Here is a 19,593-nt window from a genome sequence, read left to right as displayed (position 1 = left end):
GCACGTTTATTCTCGATTGATTGAGGTTACCCCTGGAAAGCCATAATGCTGGTATCAGAGAAACCATTTATCACCACAAAACATGAGATGGCTACTATTATGTACTTTACCTGCCATAAAAACCTGTGCATCTCCATTTATCAAGGTTTATAAGCTAATGATGATGTTCTTGGTTGCTTCTGGTGCTTTGCTCCTTGTCTGCTATGTGACTTGCGTAACCGCAGCTGCATGACCCAGGAGGCACATGCCAAGGATGGGCCCTGTGGACCCCAAAAGTCATGTGCATCCATGTGACTCAAGAAGATACCCAAGTCTGGACATATTTTAGTCTGATATGTACTATGCCTTTGCTTGTATGTGCATTTTGTGCACTGGGACTCCTGCAGGAAAGGGCAGTCAGCTGGCCCATCATGCCCATTTTGGGGGAGCTGATAAACCCCCATCGTGTCCCTTGGGTCTGGTAACATGTTTATTGGCAGCATGAGGCAGGGACCAGACAGACGGGGACTGTAGGGTTGGGGGAGGGGGGAAACAGTCCTTTACCCCACTAGTAAATTCACAGTCAGGTGTGTGACAAGCTCACATTCCTTAGCAGTGTCTCCCTTGATTTCCTGAGGTATAAGCGAGCCAGGCCAAACAGTAATAGTGAAAAGTATAAAGAATTATCCCCACCCCCAAAAAAGCAGAAGGACAGTTCTTTTTTGCTAAAGAGGCAGAAGGGACAGTAAGTTGTATCTTTTTGTAGTACAGTCTAGGTTAGACAAACCTGCTATGTGTTTTTTTTCTGATACCAAAGCCATGAGATAATGCTGTCCCTTCTGGCAAGAATAATAATAAATAGTTTTGTTGTTTCTGGGCATTTTATCAATCTCTTCAATGAGCTCTGGCTTTTAAAGACACAATAATAGTTTTTTGGCTTTTTTTAAAGCTTTCTGCTACCAGTTATTTGGACCCAGAGCCCTGGGTTCAGAGCATTCCAGAAGGAACCATGCACAGAAAACAGGGCCAAATAACAGTGGAAATGCTGCCTCTTCATGCAGAATTTATGGGTAGAGTCACTGTGAGAATAAGCTGAGACCTGTCACTGGGACGAAGCAGGACTCATAAGTACTCAGGCCTCGACAGTCCTTGGCCTTGGGCAAGTCATTTAGCCTTTTTGGCTCCTCTAAAGAGACAGCATGATAGCACCTCACTTCCCTTACAGACCTTAGTGTGAGCTCATTACTTAGTGTCTGTAAAATACCTTGCAGATGAAAAATGCAATTGACAGAAAAGGCCAGATTCTCTTCTCATTTATACCAGCCAGCCACTGTTAAAGTGAATTGAGGCTGGGCCAGGGAAACCTGGAGGAAGATTTGGCTGTAGGTGTAAAGTGCTGTGATTGATCTGTCTGTGCAGAGCTCCTTGGGGCGGCTCCTCTGGCAAGCTGTCTGGCCTCTGCTAGCACAGAAGTCCCATGCTTATTTTATTTTGTTGCTGCTTCTTTTTTAAATTGGCTACCAAGGACTCAGTACCGCTCTTGCTGAAGCTGGCGGGCTTTGGCTTGGGTCGGCAGGGTGATTTAGAGGCAGAGGCGATTCTCTAGGTTCTGCCGTGCAGCAGGCATCACCTTGGGGCAGGCGATGCAAAAGTGGCTGGGAGCCACCTGTGCCTAACCCAACCTCTTGGATAAACCAGCACCAGCATGTGGAAACAAGTCCCCAGAGAAGCCCTATAAGGCTTGGGCTACCTGGGCTGGTTGCTGCAGTAACCATCAGGTAATGGTCCACTGCATGAACTGAGGTGCATGTAGGCAGGGCATGATAGGCAGGGCCATCCCCACAGGGGAGATAAAAAAATGGGATGTTCTCTGCCAGCAGGGTGAGGAAGTTTGATTTTTGAGGCTCTCTGTCTGGTTTTGGGGAGGGTGGCACTGGGTCAGATGCAGGGAAGGAGGCACTTGCCCCAGCCAGCTGGCTCCTTCTGCAGGGACCCACCAGCAGCACGCAGCCAGGCCCCACCTCTGCTTCTGGGGTATTTTGATTGTAGTGAAAGACCGCAAGAGCTAGAGAGAGGAAAAGCTTGCTCTATGCTACGTTGGCATTTGGATTGTGAAATGCTTCTAACAAATCATGTCTTGGGGAGGGGTCACATCTGACCAGCGTTTGGATGAGTCTGGTACTGACTGAGGTGATATCCCATAACACACCGCATCTGAATGTAGGCTACACTGAACCAGCATTATTTCATGGCAGTGCATACCCAGTTTATTGAAGTTGGAAGGGTGGAGCCCAGATGTTTTTTGCTGCTAGAGCACCTGTGTTCTTTGACTTCCTTTACTCCCACTCCAAATGCAGCCTGATGCTTCCTGTAACATCTTCCCTAATTGCAAGTAAGGGCTTGAAACTTGCCCGTGATCAAAGGCTGCATTTTGACAGTTCAGGTGCAATTAAATGTGAGTATCAAGTAGGGTGCCTGCAGTTTAATATTAAATCTATGCTCAAGTGTGGGCATAAAACGAGAGCTGCAGCACCTTCTTGCAGATCACATAGTTAGATATCTAAATGGGCACACTTGCAGACAGAAAATTGTGCTCATTGGAGGCTTGGGCAAAGCCCAGCTAACACTGAATAGCCAGCCACTCCTATAACAGTGTTTGTCATTGGACATAAGTCTCTTAACTTGCTAAAAGGGAGCCAGGGGCAAGCATTCAGCAACAACAAAAAAAAAAGTCTTTAATCATGGACCAGATATAAGGGAGCCAGACAGTTGCTGGCTTTAAAGCGGTTTTGAATCAAGAACATTTGCAGTATCCTTGGTATTTACACTCAAAAGCTTCTCTCAGAGCAAATATCTGCCTGAGCATGGAAAAGCAAGATCACATTTGCCTTTGAAATCGGTGCTCCGGCGGATTAGAAACAGAAGTGTTTAATCCAATCCTAAAAAAACAAAACAAAAAAAAAAAAAAGTAGAGGAACTTCATTTAAGTAGCATGTCCAGTGAGATCCAGACATGATGAATACCAGAAACCTCCTAAAATGTTTGCTAAGGTAGAGAAGTAGCTGTTCTCTAATTTCCCCAACTTCTGAAAAAAGGACTCTCAGCCTCTGTTCTTCTTTTATAAGGGATCTTTAAACGCGCCTGATGACAAGAGAGTATTGATGAAAACTTCATGAATCCAGGTCATTATTTCTATGGGGTTTGTAAGACATGCTTGGACTGGAGAGACAGGTAAGATTCCCCCTGGAAGAAATATGTGGTCTGCTCTATGGCTATGCTACCCGCTGCTCTTCCTTGTCTCCCATCAGAAAATAATAATTTGTACCCTCTTGTGAAAGTAATGAAAATCTTTCCTCTTTTGCTGCTACCTCTTTTCCTGCTAGATTGATGGGTATTATGGACACTACTGATGTATTGTTTGAGGCTAAAACTCAATAACAAGCTCAAATTAGATTTAAGGAAATGAGTCAATAAGCAGAACAGGAAGGAAACACACCGATTTAAGCCTAGAAAACCACATACCATTGTGTAGTGTGGGGGTTTAATACCTTTCTTTTTACTGTGAAACTGGGGTCAAGAACTTTCAGGTGCAGTGTCTGTGAGGGGTAATGTTCCTACTCTGTCTCAAGTCAAAACGTGTTAATTACAAAAAAATCAAATTGGCAGAAGCTAATTGCTCTTGATGAGGTAAGACAAATGTTAACACACTACTGAAAGAAAGCCTGGTGAAAACTGTCCTGAAAGGCCAGAGAAGACAGGCAAAGGGAAGATGAAATCAGGACTGAGAGTGAAATGCCAACCCCATGTAGAGATCATGTGGCTGAAGGAACATGGAGAAGGTGGAAAGGGTTTAGCCCTGCATGGCTAGGGCTAATTCAATAGGAAATTTCCACCTGAAGTTGTAAAAAAGGGGATAGTGTGTCCTGAAAGATTTTAAATACAAAGTCCTGCTCAGCCCGTTACCCAAGTGGTGCAGTGCTGCCTGTAAATATTGCAACACAAATTGCCCAAATGGGCTGGTTGAAATGCTACTGCCCGAGTAGTGTGAGCAACATGTTTGTCAACATTGCAGGGGAAAGTGAGCCAAACTAATGACAACACCAAAAAGTACAGAAAAATCTGTACTTTCCCCATATGTCAGAGGCTGTGAGCTCCATGCCAGGTTCTGTGAGGACATGGAGGCACATGTTCCCAAAGGCCTTTGTTTCCTGCTCTTAGTATTTTACTGCATTTGTATTTAGCCACACAGAGGGGGACAGTGATAAGGGTAGATTCACTCTTCCATGAAGCAAAGAGGAAGACAGGACTGTTAGAAATATCTGTTAATTTGGATTTGGGGCCTGGAGGCCACTTCATCTTTTCATGGTCCCAGAACCAGCGGGGGGGCTGAGGGAAACACTGTGCTTCACACCCTGGCGGTACCTTCCACGCAGGGGCTGAAGAAAGCTTAGAAGACTATAAACAAGTTTTCAAATGCACCAGGAGGCAGCTTTTATTCTCTCTGGTTTGCATATTGTGGAACTGGAGCACTGAAAAGTTGATTTTCACAGTTTCCTACCGCTTGACACCTGCATGAAATGTCGGGGTTTCAGAAGCACTTCAGGTTCTCGAGAGGAACCGAGGGCAACTGCTCTTTCTCATGACTTTGAATGTTATGACACTTCTTTGCTAAATTTGCTAGCATGCAAAATGCTGGTGAAAGTCAGCACTGAAGCTGACTACAGCAGAGTTTTGAATCCATTCTCTCCATGCTAGATAATGCCTCTCATTACCACTGTGGTTTTATCCTTCCTAATGACTACTGCACTAGGAATAAATCAGTGACATGCAAGCCTGTATGTTTTTTGGCAAACACGATCACCCATGAAATTTGTATAATTTTTCTCTTTCTGCCCAGCCTGCCCACTTAGCAGCATCTCTCTTTCCTTGGGAAAATGATCCTTAATTGGGAGGGTCATTTATGGCACCGGCAAATGACTCAAAAGAAGCATTATGGGCAGAGACATCTCAAAAGGCCAGTTTCATCCCCTGGTCTGTGAATGGGAGACCTGGTTGCTCAGATTGGTGTTTTGTCTTGTAGTAGCTCTAGCCAGGGAGGAAGCACTGTTTCTTTGACCCATGATCATGTGAGTATCATCCCAGGTATAAATGAAGAGCTGGATCCACAATCACTGAAAAGGATCTGGTGACAGGGAATTTCACCTGATGCGTCTGGTAATGTTTTAGAACCAGTGACCCAAATTCAAGCACTCAAACTGCTGTGTTTGAGTTGCATAAACATACACAGGTCTCTCTAAATTTTGGACAACTGCAATATGGTGTGTACTGCTGCTGTAGTTTTGACAGTGCTAGCTCGGTGAAATTACTAATTGCAGTTGAAGTGCTGAAAATAATATAGCCATATGTGTAACTGCTGTGTGTACTTCATAAATGAGATGGTGCCATCGTAAACTGTGAAAATAATGCAGCTGTATAAAATCAGAGTGATGAATGTGCATTGGCCTGCAGTTCTACTAGTGCAAGCCAATGCGGGTACCAAACTGTTCTGTCAAAAATGTGGGCATTTAAACTTGCTTTGTAGGGAGGCAATTGTTTACTGTGCCCTTTGTTTATGCGCAGAATACAACACTTGTGGGTTGGTGTTTTGTTTCTTTTTTTTGTTACTTTCCATCCAAATTCTTCTGTTTTGGTGGAAAAGGGAGTGTTAACTACTGACATGTCTGTTATGATGGTCACCCTCCAAGGTAGGCAGGCTTGGCCTCAGCTGTGGAGAAAATCACCCGTTCTGGCCCCACGATCATCTGCTGTGGTTGGGAAGTTCCCATGTAGAGGGAAGGTGAGCAATAGGGCAAAGCAGAGTATGGCAATGGGGAGTGTTTGTCTTTGCTGCATTTCTCCCCCCTTTTAAGGCCAGAGAAAATCCTTAGTTGAGCTAAGGTCATCACCATCGCAGCGCATCTGCATGCAGCTCTTCAGGGATGAAGTCTGGGCAAGGAAGGGACAAGCTGGAACAAGAGACCAGCAAAGACCTAGGCCACTAAGAGTTGAGAGCAGAAAGACAAGGAACAGGTTTACAGCCAAATGACACCCAAGTAAGGAGACAAAGGATCGGGAGTGAAGCCTAATGACTCACAGAGGAGGGAGAGGATGGAGAGACAAAGACCATGATTGCTATCAGCTCCTAGAGGGAACATTCCAGCCACATCCCAGGCTATCACATAGCTGCCCCGAGGGAAGAAGCTAGGAGAGATGCTGAGGACTGGTTAGTAAGCAAAACATATCTTCCATGTGGTCACAGGGAAACCTGGCCAAACTGCTGGGACATTACCTGAAGAAGACGATGATAAGAGCAAATGACGTATTTTTTCTTTTTTTTTTTTTCTTTTTTTTTTTTTTTAATAAAATAATCTGCAGCTGCTACAGTATTGCAACATTAAAGATTAGAAGCAATTAAATCTCTGGCTGGTGTGACTGCACTGCTGGATGTTTCCAAAAGAGGCACACTCAGGGTAAGGGTAGTTAAGCCATCAGCAGATAAATGGGGATTTGTCAGCTTTCACATCCTAAGCAATCTCTGCAGGCGTGGGTGCATCACCGGGGAGTGACTGCCACTGTTTTATCAGTCTCGATAAGTATACAGAAACCTGTGTGGATAAATAGCAGCCATGGCTCTTATCACCAGGACCATAAACTAAGACTCTCCCTCTGATACCACTCAATAAAAAAAAACCCTACATCCCAGAAGTGGTTAGAAGTGTGTGAGAGACCCCTAGAAAATATTGGTGTGTCCATAGGGAGGGCCCTATGCCATAGCACACTTCTCTTACCTAATAAGCTACAGGTGGCTGAATGAAATGAGATGGTGCACTACATGTACTCAGCAGAAAAAGACCACACCTCGTGGACAGCCAGAATAACCTCACTCTTTAAATATTCACTATTTTTATTTTAATCTTCCATGCTGTGGCAACTTCATTGCACCACCACGCCCCCTCCCCCCATGCCTTAAAACATAGCGTCAACAAGAACCAACCCGCTGGTGAGGCTGCGATGGTGCTTCAGCTGCAGACATGACTACATAGCATCAGCTCCAGAGAGGTTTGTCATGCTGCCATCAGCACTTTCTTGTTATATGGGATGTCTGGACAGGTAGGAGAAATATTAGGCTCTGGCAAGCAGCAACTTGCAACTGCAGCTGTTTTCACAGCTCAAAAATAAGCCAATGCAAGGCAAGGATTTGCTGCACTGAGAGCAGCAGGAATAAGGGACCAGAGACAGGCTTCCTCCTCGCCTCGGATTTAAAGCTTGGTCCTCCTCATTCATTTGAGCTTTTCCCCCAAAGCCACCTGGCAATTTCCTGGAGCCACTGTCGCATGGCAGAGTTTTCCTCTTAAAATAGAGTAGATCAAACCAGCTGTGGCTGGTGCAGGGTGCTGTATTTATAACACGTTAAAGATGAGGAAGGTGGTTACAGAAGTTCAAGCCAAATAATATACTTCATAGCAGCAAGGAAGGAATTATGGGGCATGAGGTGAAAAGAAAAAAAAAAAAAAAGCTAGCATCAGGAGTGATGCTGCTTGATCTCACTTTGATAAAGCCACAGGGAATGAGATTGAAACTACCTGGGCCAGTAAGTCTCCTGTGGAGAGCAGCCCAATTTGCTTAAGACAGCAATGATGGTAGGAAAGGTGAAATCCCAAGCAGAGGAAGGGTTCTGTGAAGCTGGTCTCTCTCTTGTGATTATGTTTGGGCAGTTGCCCAAAAGATCCTGATCCTGAGTTCAGAGGCTGTAGACAGCTGGATTTCTCCACTCCTGCTGTAATCTGTCACGTGAAGTAGAAAACCTGTCTTCTGTCACTAGCAACACAAAAATCAGTGTAAAAACACATTCAGAAAGGAAAACCCTTCTGACTTTAAGATGCAATTGAGCTCTGCCACACACAGGTGGATCCGGCTTTGGAAAGATCTGCCTATAAATATTTTCTTTGTGTTCCTTTGCCACATTTTTCTTTAGGCACCAACATCATCGTGTCATTTGAAAAAGCCAGAGTCCACAGCTTTCAGCCAAACTTACAGTCCTTTAGCAATTAATTTCCTAGTTTGTGTTGACTGCTATAGTTGTAATTTATCCAGTAATGTCCTTATTCACATGATCTAACCATGCTGCTGTCACTTGTCCTATAAAGGACTTTCCCCTATATGGATCCATGTCTCCTTAGCTGGGTTCCTGCCTTTGGGTCAGTGGCAAGCAGCTGAGGAGGGGCTTCCAGAAAAGGGTAGTTGCACCCCTCCCATTTCAGCATAAGCAACGGTTTGGCGTCAAAGGCTTTTCTTTGTTAAAAGTTGGGAAGATGACAATAAAAAAAATAATTTGTGGGGAAAAGAATAAGGTAAAAGAGGCTCAGAGTTCTGCAAAGCAGTGTGGACCTATGTCAGAACAGTTTTAAAAGAAGGCTGAAAGAGAGAAATTAGTAGAAGATTAAGCAATGGAGGGGAAAGACATGCAGATAAAGTGAAAATAGCAGTGTAGGGTTAAAAGGAAGAGAGACAGGGAGTGAAAAATATATGAGAAAAACTAAAAAATTATCAAGATGATAGGGAATATGGGAAGAATATAGAAGACACCATGGGAAAGAGAGAGAGGGCAGCAGATGCTGCTTTTCAAAGAAAAAAATGAAGAAAGAAATATGAAGAAGAAAAAAATAATAAACGTGGAAAATGGTAGACAGAGGCTGGCAGAGAAACAGAAAATGGTTGGAAGGGAATTAAAATGTTAGAGGAAGAGCATGAAGAAAGCCGTGTAATATTAGGACTAGCAAAGTGTATTTTATTTATCCATGTTCCTTCTGGATTATTTTTCCCTGGCAACTGCTGAGGGTCCAATTGCTGCGCACTCCCCTCCCTCCGTGGAGGGCAGCCAAGCCCTTCTCTTTGAGGATGATGAATGCGCAAAAGAGTCTTGAGCGCTTCAACTTTAAACAAAGCGCTCTCCAAAGCTCCCTTCTGCCTTGGGCAGCTTCCCCCAGCCTCCCTGGCGAAACGTGGCAGCTTTGTTACAACCCGTGTGCAGGCTCCCAGGAGCTTCTTTTGCAAGTTGATCCATTATGAATGCTGGGATGAATAAGTGAGAATCAGGCTAACCTCACCTCCAAAGAGGAGAGGCTGAATCTGTTCCCTCCTCTGCATCTCTTCTTGCATCCGCTGTGCATGGTCCTTGCAGACAGATGGGCTGGGGTGTCAGCTGTAACAGATATTTACCAACTTCTTTATGGGACCCTCCAAATCCTGCTGTGGTCAATGGAAACTCCTCCTCTCATTTTAATGGGACTTTGTGTGGTCCTGCAAGACTCACACCAACCCGTACCCTTTGGCCTCTTCAGAGAATATGATTTGCTGAGCAATTTAGTCTGTGGGAAAGTTGAGAAGCTGAGAAAGGCAAGATAAATCCTTTAATCCTTTTATTTCTTCCCCTCAGTAAGGGGAGGCCTTTTCCAAGCCCAAAAAGGTGTTTGAAAGAAAGGCCTTGCTCACTGGTAATTTTTGTCAGTCCAGACGGTGACACAGCAAATTCTTCAAAAGCTTCCTAGTGATTTAAGAGCGTAAATGCCATCTGACTTCAGAAATGAGGCTTGGGCAATTTTTTGCCCTTCAGCCACATCTTCCTGCTCTTCAGCCAGATCTCTAAGGAGGTCTGTGCTCCTTTAAGGGAGATGTGGATATGGGGGTTTACACAACTCCTTTTAAATCAGAGGCATGTATCAGAGCTGACATGTCACAGGACTGACATTAGACACATGGATCAGGCAAGTCTCACAGCCCAGAGGTCTGAACTAGGAACCTCCATACATATTTTCTGCAGCAATCTTAAATGTGATATAAATGGTGTTGTTTTAGAAAACACGAACACACTTGACTGGAGCTCTAGGAGAGTGAGTATTAATGAGATGGATCTATGAGCTTAATAAGAAGCTTATTCCCTCTTGGACCGTAAGCAGGTCATTTGGAAAAGCACATACTAACTGAGCGAGGCTGGGAAAAGCCAGAGTGTTTTAGAGAGCTCTCCCTTCGCTGCGGTAGAACAGCTATGGCTCTGCTGTGCTACTGGGGGCCCCAGCGGTACGGCCCCTATCACCAAGGGTGTCTGCACCACTGTGGCTGCAGTGGCTTTCTTGCTGATGAGGTCCAAAATGCTCTCAGCATCATCTTGTTTCCAGCAGGGCAGGAGGTGGAAGGCCTATAAGGACAGAGCAGCAACTGCAGTCCACCAGACACTGTACACATTGACATAGGTTTGAACACCCCTGCCTTGGTGGATCTGTCCTGAAGACATTTGTTTGCATGAATAGTCTTCAAAGTAGACATGACTGAAATCCCCCAAGCTTCTTCCAGGGCTGCAAGGACTGCAGGATGAGGCCCTGAATGAAAGACTGCTGTGTCAGGATAGCCTCAACCAGGGCAGGCCAACTGGGCACCTCTTGCAGGGACAGCATTGGGTTTGGTGTACTTCCCAGCCACCAGCAATGCCATCCCCTCTGCTGAGGCATAGACATGCTGCTCTCGTTTTCAGAAGCCCAAATAAAAGAACATATTTATTTCATATCTATTCATGAACTTAACTAGTTATGCTGTCTATTGCAGGAAATCCATTGGATTTCCTGAAGAACTTTGTTACTTAATTCATTTTCAGTGGTGGTGAATCTGCAGCTGTAGTGTTAATTATAAATGATGTCATTTTCAGGAAGTGTCAGGATGAAACACATTTGCTGCCATGCTAGTGCTGAGCATGTAAACATCCCAGTGTGCTTGTTTTTCTATGCCTGCTTTGGATTTGACACTTAAATTCCAGCCTTCAGTCCTAATCCTGCTAACACTTAACTATGTGAGTAAAGTTACTCAGCTGGGCATGCTTCAGTGTAGCTTGTTGTGCAGGTAAGGGCTGGCAAGATCAGCCAGTGGTTTGCAAATGTGTAGTATAAACAAGTCTACATAAACACAGAGACTTCCACACCTCGCTTTATTTTCTCTGCTGAAGTATACAGCAGGACAACAGGACTCGTCGTGGTGATCGCTGGACTTTCATTGTTGGACATGAGCCATGTGTTCTGCCTATGGTAACCATAGGTTTCATAACACCAATCAAGGGGTGTAAAACACCCTGAACTGGCTGGGTTGTTTGGTCCTAATGAACTATGTTTAGAGTGTTTACACAGCGTGATTTCATCTTCTCAAGGCCTGTAATGTGAACTGTGGACTCCTACTACCCTAAGGGTAATATATGTGGTACTTGTGCTAGGCTAGAGAAAATAACCTTTCTCCTACTCAGTTTGCTTTAATTAATGTCAGAGTTGAGTTGCACCACTTTTTTTGCATATTCTGTAGCTTGTTGAAACCTCAACCTTTTGGGCTAAAATTTTCTGTGCCAGATGACTACCTTATTCTGGATTCTGGAGGGATGTTTCTGGCTGTTCAGCTCTTTCTAGGAAATATTTTCCCGAACAGCTTCTTGTGGAAGATGTAGTGTCATTGCACTTTGGAAAAGGAAACCATGATCAGAAAGAGATAATGTTATGTGGAAAATCTAGTTTTATGCATGTGTCTTTTGTGGCTCCTGTGAAAAATACCCACATTCAGCCAAGTTACAAACCCTTGGAAAACTGCAGCTTGCATACACCTGGTAGAGGCTTTTAAGTTTGGCTGCTGATCTCTTTGATGCTTCTGGCTGTGGAGACTGTGCTCTGGTCTATGGCTGCTGAGACCGAGTGGGGGGTTTCTGGCGATGTTGTCCTTGGTGCCTCCTGGCACAGCCACGGAGGCTTGTGCTCTGCATCATTCACCTCCTGGGCCCCAAGTGGTGAGGAGGAAGGGTCCTGGCATTTTTTTGTGGAGGTGGCATAAATAGGTGGACTAAAGCAGTCTAGAGAGAAAGATGGAGGCTGGGGACTTGGAGTGGAGAAGATACTTGGGTCCTGCTGTAAGAAACCTGATATGGGAATTGGGGCTGGAAACTGCTGGGGTGAAATGTGAGCAACAGCCTGGCAAGGAAAACTGGAGAGATTGTGCTGAAGAGCAGAAAGTGACCTACCAGGGGTGGAGACCAGGGGTGGGGGCATAGGGAGCCTGGGACATGGAACTGGGGTGATGGCACAGGGGAAAGTGACAGGGGAGGTTGGTGGTGAGGGGTGGGATGATGGGGTTGTGCTGTTGAGATCCCACACACCCGAAGGGGAGCCCAGGATGCTGTGAACAGCAGCATGCAGTCATGTAGTTGAAGTGTATGATTATGTCTGGAGGGACTTGCACAGTCAGCCTTAATTTGGGCGTTTTCTAATTTTGAACACTTGTGTTTGCAACCTCAGCTTTCCTTTTAATGGAGCTTTTTGTCAGTGATAGGACTATTTGTAGTTGTTCTGTAGTAAGCTTATGCCAAAGGGCCATCATGATGCTCTAGTATGCAAGTCCTGAACAGTGAAGTAGTCACTGCACTTGGTAAATTATGATGAAATATCTCCACGTCATTTATTTGTGTTGTGTTTGTATATGAGGACTGTAATTCTCTTAAACCATGGCTACTTCAGAGGAGGAGAGTGAATTAACATGGATGAATGAGGGGCTGTCTAACTAATGGGCTTTCAATATAGTTAATGCCCAGCAACAAATTCAATGTTGCCTTGGATAACAGAAGAATTGGGTTTTTTACATAATCAAGTTTTGGTAATTGAAATTCACTGATGTGAGAATATTTTACATAGATGTTTACTCTTTTGTTTAATATACAGTGAACTATTAATTAATGAAAAGATACAGGTATGACTTTGTCCTGATGTATGGTAAAAAACAAAGGATCAAGATTTGATTCACATCAGTGTATTTTTCTAAACATTGCTTTGTGATGGGGTAAGGGGAGATAAAATTGCAGCTCTGCAGATAATTGCCAGAGCTCATAAACACTTTTTTCCCCCTCTTTCATTTCTTGACAACTGCAGCAGCAGAGACAATACCCAGAACTGTACAGAGAATAACCACTGTGGTAGCACCCCTGGTGTGTTTATCGAGCACTTTGCACTGGCAGTAAACATTCAAAAGCCAGCAGGAGACAACCCTGAGCACCCTGTTGTTGCTGGCCTTGCTTTGAGCAGGGTTTTGGACAGGAGGATCTCCAGAGGTTCCTTCCCACCTCAGCCATGCTGTGCTGAGATAGGCTGGTGGCCAAGGTGCCAGGTTTGCACATCTCAGGCACTTCTACACAGGCTGCTAAGAGGCCAGCGGTGAGGCAGTGCCGTAGGTGGTATCCCAGTTGGTGGGACAGCGTTTGTGGCTCCTCCAAGGTGGCTCTCTGAGACTGATTTAGGCTGGGCCACCACTTTGAGGGAGGCAAAAGGATTTATCTGCACACCCAAGTGCTATCCTGGATCAGGAGCCTCAGGGGGGCTATTTGTGCTGCCTATCTTTGGGCACTAAACTTTAATGCAGGAAGCTTTTTCCCTTATCTTGTCTGTGAAGGGAAATTAGCCCAGGCAGAAGGTGACTCTGAGCATCCAAACTGGATTCCTGCTCTGAATTACCTCCTGGGACTTCTCCCCTTTGGTTGTAAGGGCAGCCAGATGATACTGAAGAAGCAACTTCCCTAAATTTTGTACCTCGAGATGCCGATGTACCTTCATTTTTAAGGTAATTAGTTACTAGATGAGCATTTACAAACTATCACAGGAGAAAATTATTGGTCAAATTTCTGTACCCAACCCAAGGAGGAAAAGTGGGTTGAATGGCATACAGGTGAATACGGAATTTGTTGCTCTTCTATGGTAAGCACATTGACCACCTTCTGCTTGAAGTCTTTAATGTTAGCACAGGGGCAAAGGCTCTCCTAACTAGAGGGGTTTTTTTTGAGAGAGAAATTGTGCGTTCGAGGCAATTTATAAAACTGAGTTACCACAAATATGCAGCCTTTTTACATGCCCATTTTCAGGTTAGCAATCTGTAAAAATACTCACTCTGTCGAATATTTTAAAGCACACAATAAAACAGTGTTTTATGGAAGAGAACAAGGGAACATGTACGAGCCTTGTCAGACTTTGATGAGCCAAAATGTTCATCATTTTATCACAGGGTATCAATATGAGGAGTGACAATCACCTGTGATCAGTGGGGCTTGAATCTGTTTCCACCAACAGATGCCTTTTTAATCTCCATGAGCTGTACTTTTGCCTCGCAGTTTTAAACAACAGCCTTCTGCAAAGCTTTTGTGCAAGGTGGGAGGTTTGACAGGCCCTGATTCAGCAGCGATTTTAATGGTTAATGTCATTTTTTCCCATTAGTCCCAGAGGTCTGAGACCATAGAAGTCTTCATTTTTTTCCACTGGAAGATGTTACGTGAGCAGGGGATATTATGAAGTTTGGTTAGGTACTGCTGTCTCTCGCACACATGCTCGCTGGCTGCTGAACCAAATGGAGAAGCACTGAGCTCTCTCTGCCTCTTGCTTGGGTGTGTGTGGGTGTGTGCAGGTCAGAGTAGTTCTTTCCTCTGTGTCATTAGCAATTTTAAAAAGGGGGGGAGGTGGGGGAAGCAGGGACATTACTATCCCTGATTTCTCCTCCTGTGACAACATGGCCAAGGGTTTCTAAAGCAGCTGAAGTAAAACAGGAAGACAGGAAGATACAGACAGCATGATGGTACAAACTTTGTTTCTCTAGGAGACTAGACCCCTTAGAATCAGCCTTGGGAATATGATTTAAGTCTCCACTATCGGCTGAGAAACAAAAAGGAATGAATCCCCCATGTGCTGATTATTTTTAAAATGCTTGCAAGCTCCAGTGTGGTTTTATGATTATTTGGTGACTTGCTTCTGGAGCTGAAAATCTGACACTGAAGTCTTACAAATATATTGTCTATTAGAGGTCCCTTAGGTGATCATAACAGAGAATTCAAGAGTTAGTTACCTTTGTTAGGGTATCCCAGTGCTATCCCAGCACTTGTAGGGACTGCTGCCATTGTCCCCATGAATGATGAGGGACACCACCTCCCAGTACAGTACGAGCTGGTCCAAGAGCAATTTGCTCTCATTGACTGTTACACATGATGTGCTTATAAAAATTTTACAAAAATCAGATGGAAAAAAAAAAGGTCCCTTGATCCAACCAAACTGGCAAGAGAATAGTAAAGGGCAGCAGAGCACAGCTGCCTTTGCAGGGCAGAGTGCAGGGCTGTCCTTCCCTGTCCTTCCATCTGTCCTTCTACACCCCCCGTGCTGGATGAGCCCTTTTGTGCCCTTTTTATCAGGTGGGTGCCAAAAAGGGCAGTGCCAGTGAAACTGTTGCCTTTTACAAATCTGCATCCCGGTGAAAAGAGTTTTATTGAAATAAACTGCGTGGAGCAATCTGAAGCTGAAATCTATTTCCCTGCCTTGATTTCAAGCCTATTGCTGGGAACTTTTCCAGATTTCTTCCCTAGAGATTTAAAGACTCTTCTTCTCATAACAGGTGCAGCCTGGGGGATGACAGTGGCAATGCATGAGTCCTCCTGGGAGTAATTACACTTCCTTTCCTCTTCCCCTTGTCTGCTGCATCTATCTGGTAGCGCTTCTGCCAGGAGCTGTGTGCAAACGTTAACTTTAATCCATTCAGCAGAGGGAGTCAGATGCTAAAATCTAAGTGTGTGTGCTAGCCTCTCCAGGATCAGGACCTTGTATTTGCATGCAGGAGCAAAAATACTTGATTCTTTGCTGTCCGCTTAACCTGGATGGGGGTGTATAGGAGTGTCTTGATCTCAGCTGAGCTGTCTAAACTCTGCTGTAATGATAAAGCCACAGCAGTAACAATAGCAATATAATTAACAAAGTCATCGTGCCAATGCTCTTCAACACTGCCTTGCAGGTTCTGTCTCAGCGAGCGGGTTATCTTTCTCTGCATCTGTGTAGTTCCTGGCCTCTCTGATGGATGTAATTTGCAGCAGCACTGGCCAGCACTTAGTTGGAGGGACATTTGTTTCCATTTTGTAATGAATTTTCCTCTCTTGTGTCCATGGAGATCTGGTACTGTACACTGCTTGTGGGTATTAGCTGCCACTTGTTTTCTAAGAAGGAAAGGGGGAACTGATCTAGGGAATGGTAGGGGCTTGGCGCACAGACATGTAAGGAGCTGTGCCTTCCAAACTTGGCGTGCCTTTTTAAAAACAGGATGTTACACAAATACCCGATGTGAATTTGGCACAAGATTCTCCTTGAATTGTAAAAAAACCCCGTGCGCCCCTCTCCCAGACATCTCAAAGGCTTTTTCCAAACAAAACCTGGAGAACCTTGAGTGGCCAGGGTGGGAAGGTGTGTGCCACGGTGTGGGAAGGTCGCAGCAGGTGCCATGGGTCACAGCCTGTCCCAACCTTGAGAGTGGGGTGGGGAGTGGGGGGGTGGAGGGGTGAGGGGGCTGGCAGATGGCCCTGTCACCCTGCCCAGCTGAGGGAAGCCTCGGGAGAAGCAACTTGGGCACTTGCTGTTCAGATGAGTCAGCTGGACAGCCGGGGGGGGGGGAAGGCAGGGAGCCGCAAAATCTTTCACACAGTCCTTCTAGCCCATCAGCAGAGAAGTGAAAGCTGCATGTGCTACAATGATGCCTGTGGTGTAAACTACATCGTGAGAGGTCAGGGATGGTGGTGACTAACACTTTGGAGGCAGATGTGAGGAGGAACCAGCCTCATACTGGTGGCTGAAATTTGGCCTATTTGACTTCTCCTGTCTCATCTCAATTATTTGATTAGGAAGGTCTGAAACACTGTGGGATGTGAAAATCTGCTTTGAATGTTCATTCTGAGGGTAGTAATTGAGTTTTAAATATTTATGGCGGAACCTGGAGTTGTACTAGTGAATGCACTATAGGCTTTCCCCAGCGGTAAGCCCCACTTGCTGGAGACCCTGCTCTGCAAATAGCCCTATTGCAGAGGAGAAGGGGAAGAAGGAAGGGCAGGAAACCAAGTAGATTTGTGAAAATTATTTATTTCGCTGATTATAGAGGTCTTACTGCTCCACAGGCAATGCTTTCAGTGTGGAGCTGCAGGAGCTAGGGAGGACTGTTTTAACAAAAACTAGCACCTGGCTAACCTGCAGGTCTGCTCTCACACCACTTGCAACCCTTTGCCCCAAAACAACACTGGCTCTGCAGAAAGACGAGGCAGTGAGGAGTGAAAGACGCTTGTCTGCCCTTGCCATTTGTAGCTCTTGCTGCTTGCCATTGCCGATCCCAAGTGAGACACTAGGATGTACATATGCATTTTTTCCTTTTACTGCTGATGTAAATAGGATTGTTTTCTCTGCAGGCAGCGCAGAAACGAGCCTGCGGTCCCGTGCTCTGTAGGCCCTGGTGCAATGAACACGAGGCAGGCCCTACTCCCTACCCAGCCCGGGGTCTGCCACGGTAAGACAACCGCCACGTGTACCCGCTGCTGACTTGGATGTGCACCAGTAAGGCAGCTCTAAGTCTCCAGCTGGGACTGAAGGTCTTCCAAGGCTCAAAGCACCAGTGACTGGAGCCGGAGACCCTGCCTCGCACCGGGCGCTTGCACAGCGCCGCGTCCCCGGCGGGGGCAGCTGCGGTGGGCGCCCGGGACGCGCTGCTGCGCCCGCCGCCCCGGAGAGCACGCGCCCGGGTGCCCCTGCCCCCCGCCCGTGCCCAGAGGCACAACACGCCGCATCTGGAAGCCGCAGAGCCCCTCCCAGGCACTGAGGAGCCCCCCAAGCGCTGCGGTTTCCCGCTCCCCGCTGGCGGGACCGCGCCGGACAGGGGGTGCCCGCGGCTGCCGCTGCCCTCGCCGCTGCGGGGCCGCCCCGCTCGCGGCCCGGGCTGCCGCCTCTCCCACCCGGGCCGGGGGGGGGGTCCCGGTCCCGGCGCTCTCCGCCGGGCAGCCGCGCTCCCCCTCGCTCGCCGCGGCCACTCGCTCACCGCGGCCGGCCCGGGCTGGGGTGGTGGGACGCGCCGGGGTCCGGGGCGGCTCCCGCGCTCCCCGCCGCCTCGGCCCCGCCTCGGCCCCGCACCCGCGGGGGGCGGGGGGCGGCGCCGGCTGCCGGGGCGAGGGCGCGGGCTGCGGCGGGCGCGGGGCTGCCACCCCGCGGGCAGGCACGGCGGCGGCGGATGGCGGCAAGGTCAGTGGGCGCCCGCTCCTCGCCGGCGGGGCTCACCCCCCCCGGCCTGCCCCCCCCGGCGGCGGCGGACGATGCTCGCGTGCGGTAGATCCGGCGGCGGGGGCGCCGCTCCCTCCTCCCTTCCCCTTCCCGGCGCGGCGGCGGGGAGCGGGGCGGCCGCGGATGCCCCCCGCCACACCTCCCTGCCGCCCGGGCGAGGGGGAGACGCGGGTTTCGTAACCGCCTGCCCCGCCTGGCCCCGCCGCGCAGCGCTCGCTGCGGGCTCCGCCGCGCCCCGGCCCCGCCGCCCGGCGCTCCCCCCGCGGCGGCCGGTCCCTGCGGGGGGCGAAGCCGGGGCGCGATGCGAGGTCCAGGTGATCCGCCGAGACGTGCGCGGGGCGGCCCGCGTCCCGGAGGGTGGCGGGGCGCGAAGGTTACTTTGCAAGCCGGCAGGGTTGCGCCTGCATCGCATCAGCCTTGTTCCGAGCGGAGGAGGGTCATCCTTGGGCTTCGCGAGCAAGTAAACCCAGCTAACTTACAGACGGGGTTTTGGTGGGGGTCCTTTGTTTCTCTTGGAGGTTTGGTATTGGGTTTGTTTGGTTTTTTTATTTTATTTTATTTTATTTTTCAATTTCTCCTCCCTTCCATATGCTGGCAGTTAGCGGAGAAGATATGCGGTAACTCGGGTGCCGTCATAAGTGCTAGACATCTCGCTGGGTTTTTAGAAAGCGGCTTTAATTTTTTTAACCGGAGGAGAGTAGAGGCGTGGAGCCCCCTGCCCGGGTGGGTCCGCGCTCTGCAGGGTGGCAGCGCTCGGAGTTTGTTACGGCGGTAGATGCTGCCTCCCGGCTGAGGTCGAACTGCAAAACTGTGATTCAGGAGCCCTGCCGACATCCATCACCCCGGCGCCTTGTCCCGACATGCCGTCCGGTGGAGGGACATCTTCGGAGGCAGCTCTCTGCCCCTTCTCGAACGTGGATACGCTTAAAGATCTGTGCACCGGGCTGTGAGCTGGGGAGGCATGGAGGGTGTGTGTGTAATAGGTGTCTGGAAAAAAACCCAAAAAAGGCAAACAGGCTTTTGAAAAGGTCCCATTAATTGAACGAGAAACATAGTAATTTCTCTGCTCTTGTTTCCTTGCTGAAAACTCTTTTCTTCCTCCTCGCTGCCGTCAACCATGGTTGGTTTGCTTCTTTTTTGCTTTTGGTTGTTTTTTTTTTCTAATAGTACATTTCAGAGATCTTTTCTTTTGATACAGATTTGCTTAGGCTTGGGGTCTGATTGAGGCCATTGGAAAATGTTTGTAACCTTCCAACTTCTGACATAAATGAAGGTCCCATTTTTAGCCTTTCTGTACCCAGGCTGGGGTCACAGGCCTTCTTGGAATGGCCACTGAGTCTGAACTAATGCAGAGCTCATGGTATGATAATAACAGCGACTTAGGAAAAAACCTTCTGCTGGAAACGCTATTCTTGGCTATGTAATGGTGCACAACTGGGTTTCAGCTGGT

At 47.4% G+C, this 19,593-nt stretch overlaps 1 protein-coding gene across 8 annotated transcripts in view; it reads left to right on the top strand.

Annotated features, from left to right (window-relative positions):
• The first annotated feature begins 409 nt into the window (after positions 1-409).
• RNF152 (ring finger protein 152) overlaps positions 410-19,593 on the top strand; it is a 64,729-nt gene continuing 45,545 nt past the window's right edge. For 2 of the 8 annotated variants that reach the window (XM_080377846.1, XM_080377844.1), the window contains exon 1: positions 410-3,210. The gene's annotated coding sequence lies outside the window, so the exon portion shown is untranslated. The other 6 variants (XM_080377843.1, XM_080377845.1, XM_080377848.1 and 3 more) reach the window with 5 other exon arrangements.

Source organism: Falco punctatus, assembly GCF_963210335.1.
Source record: "Falco punctatus genome assembly, chromosome: 3".
Taxonomy (NCBI): domain Eukaryota; kingdom Metazoa; phylum Chordata; class Aves; order Falconiformes; family Falconidae; genus Falco; species Falco punctatus.
This window is presented reverse-complemented; position numbering and strand designations above follow the sequence as displayed.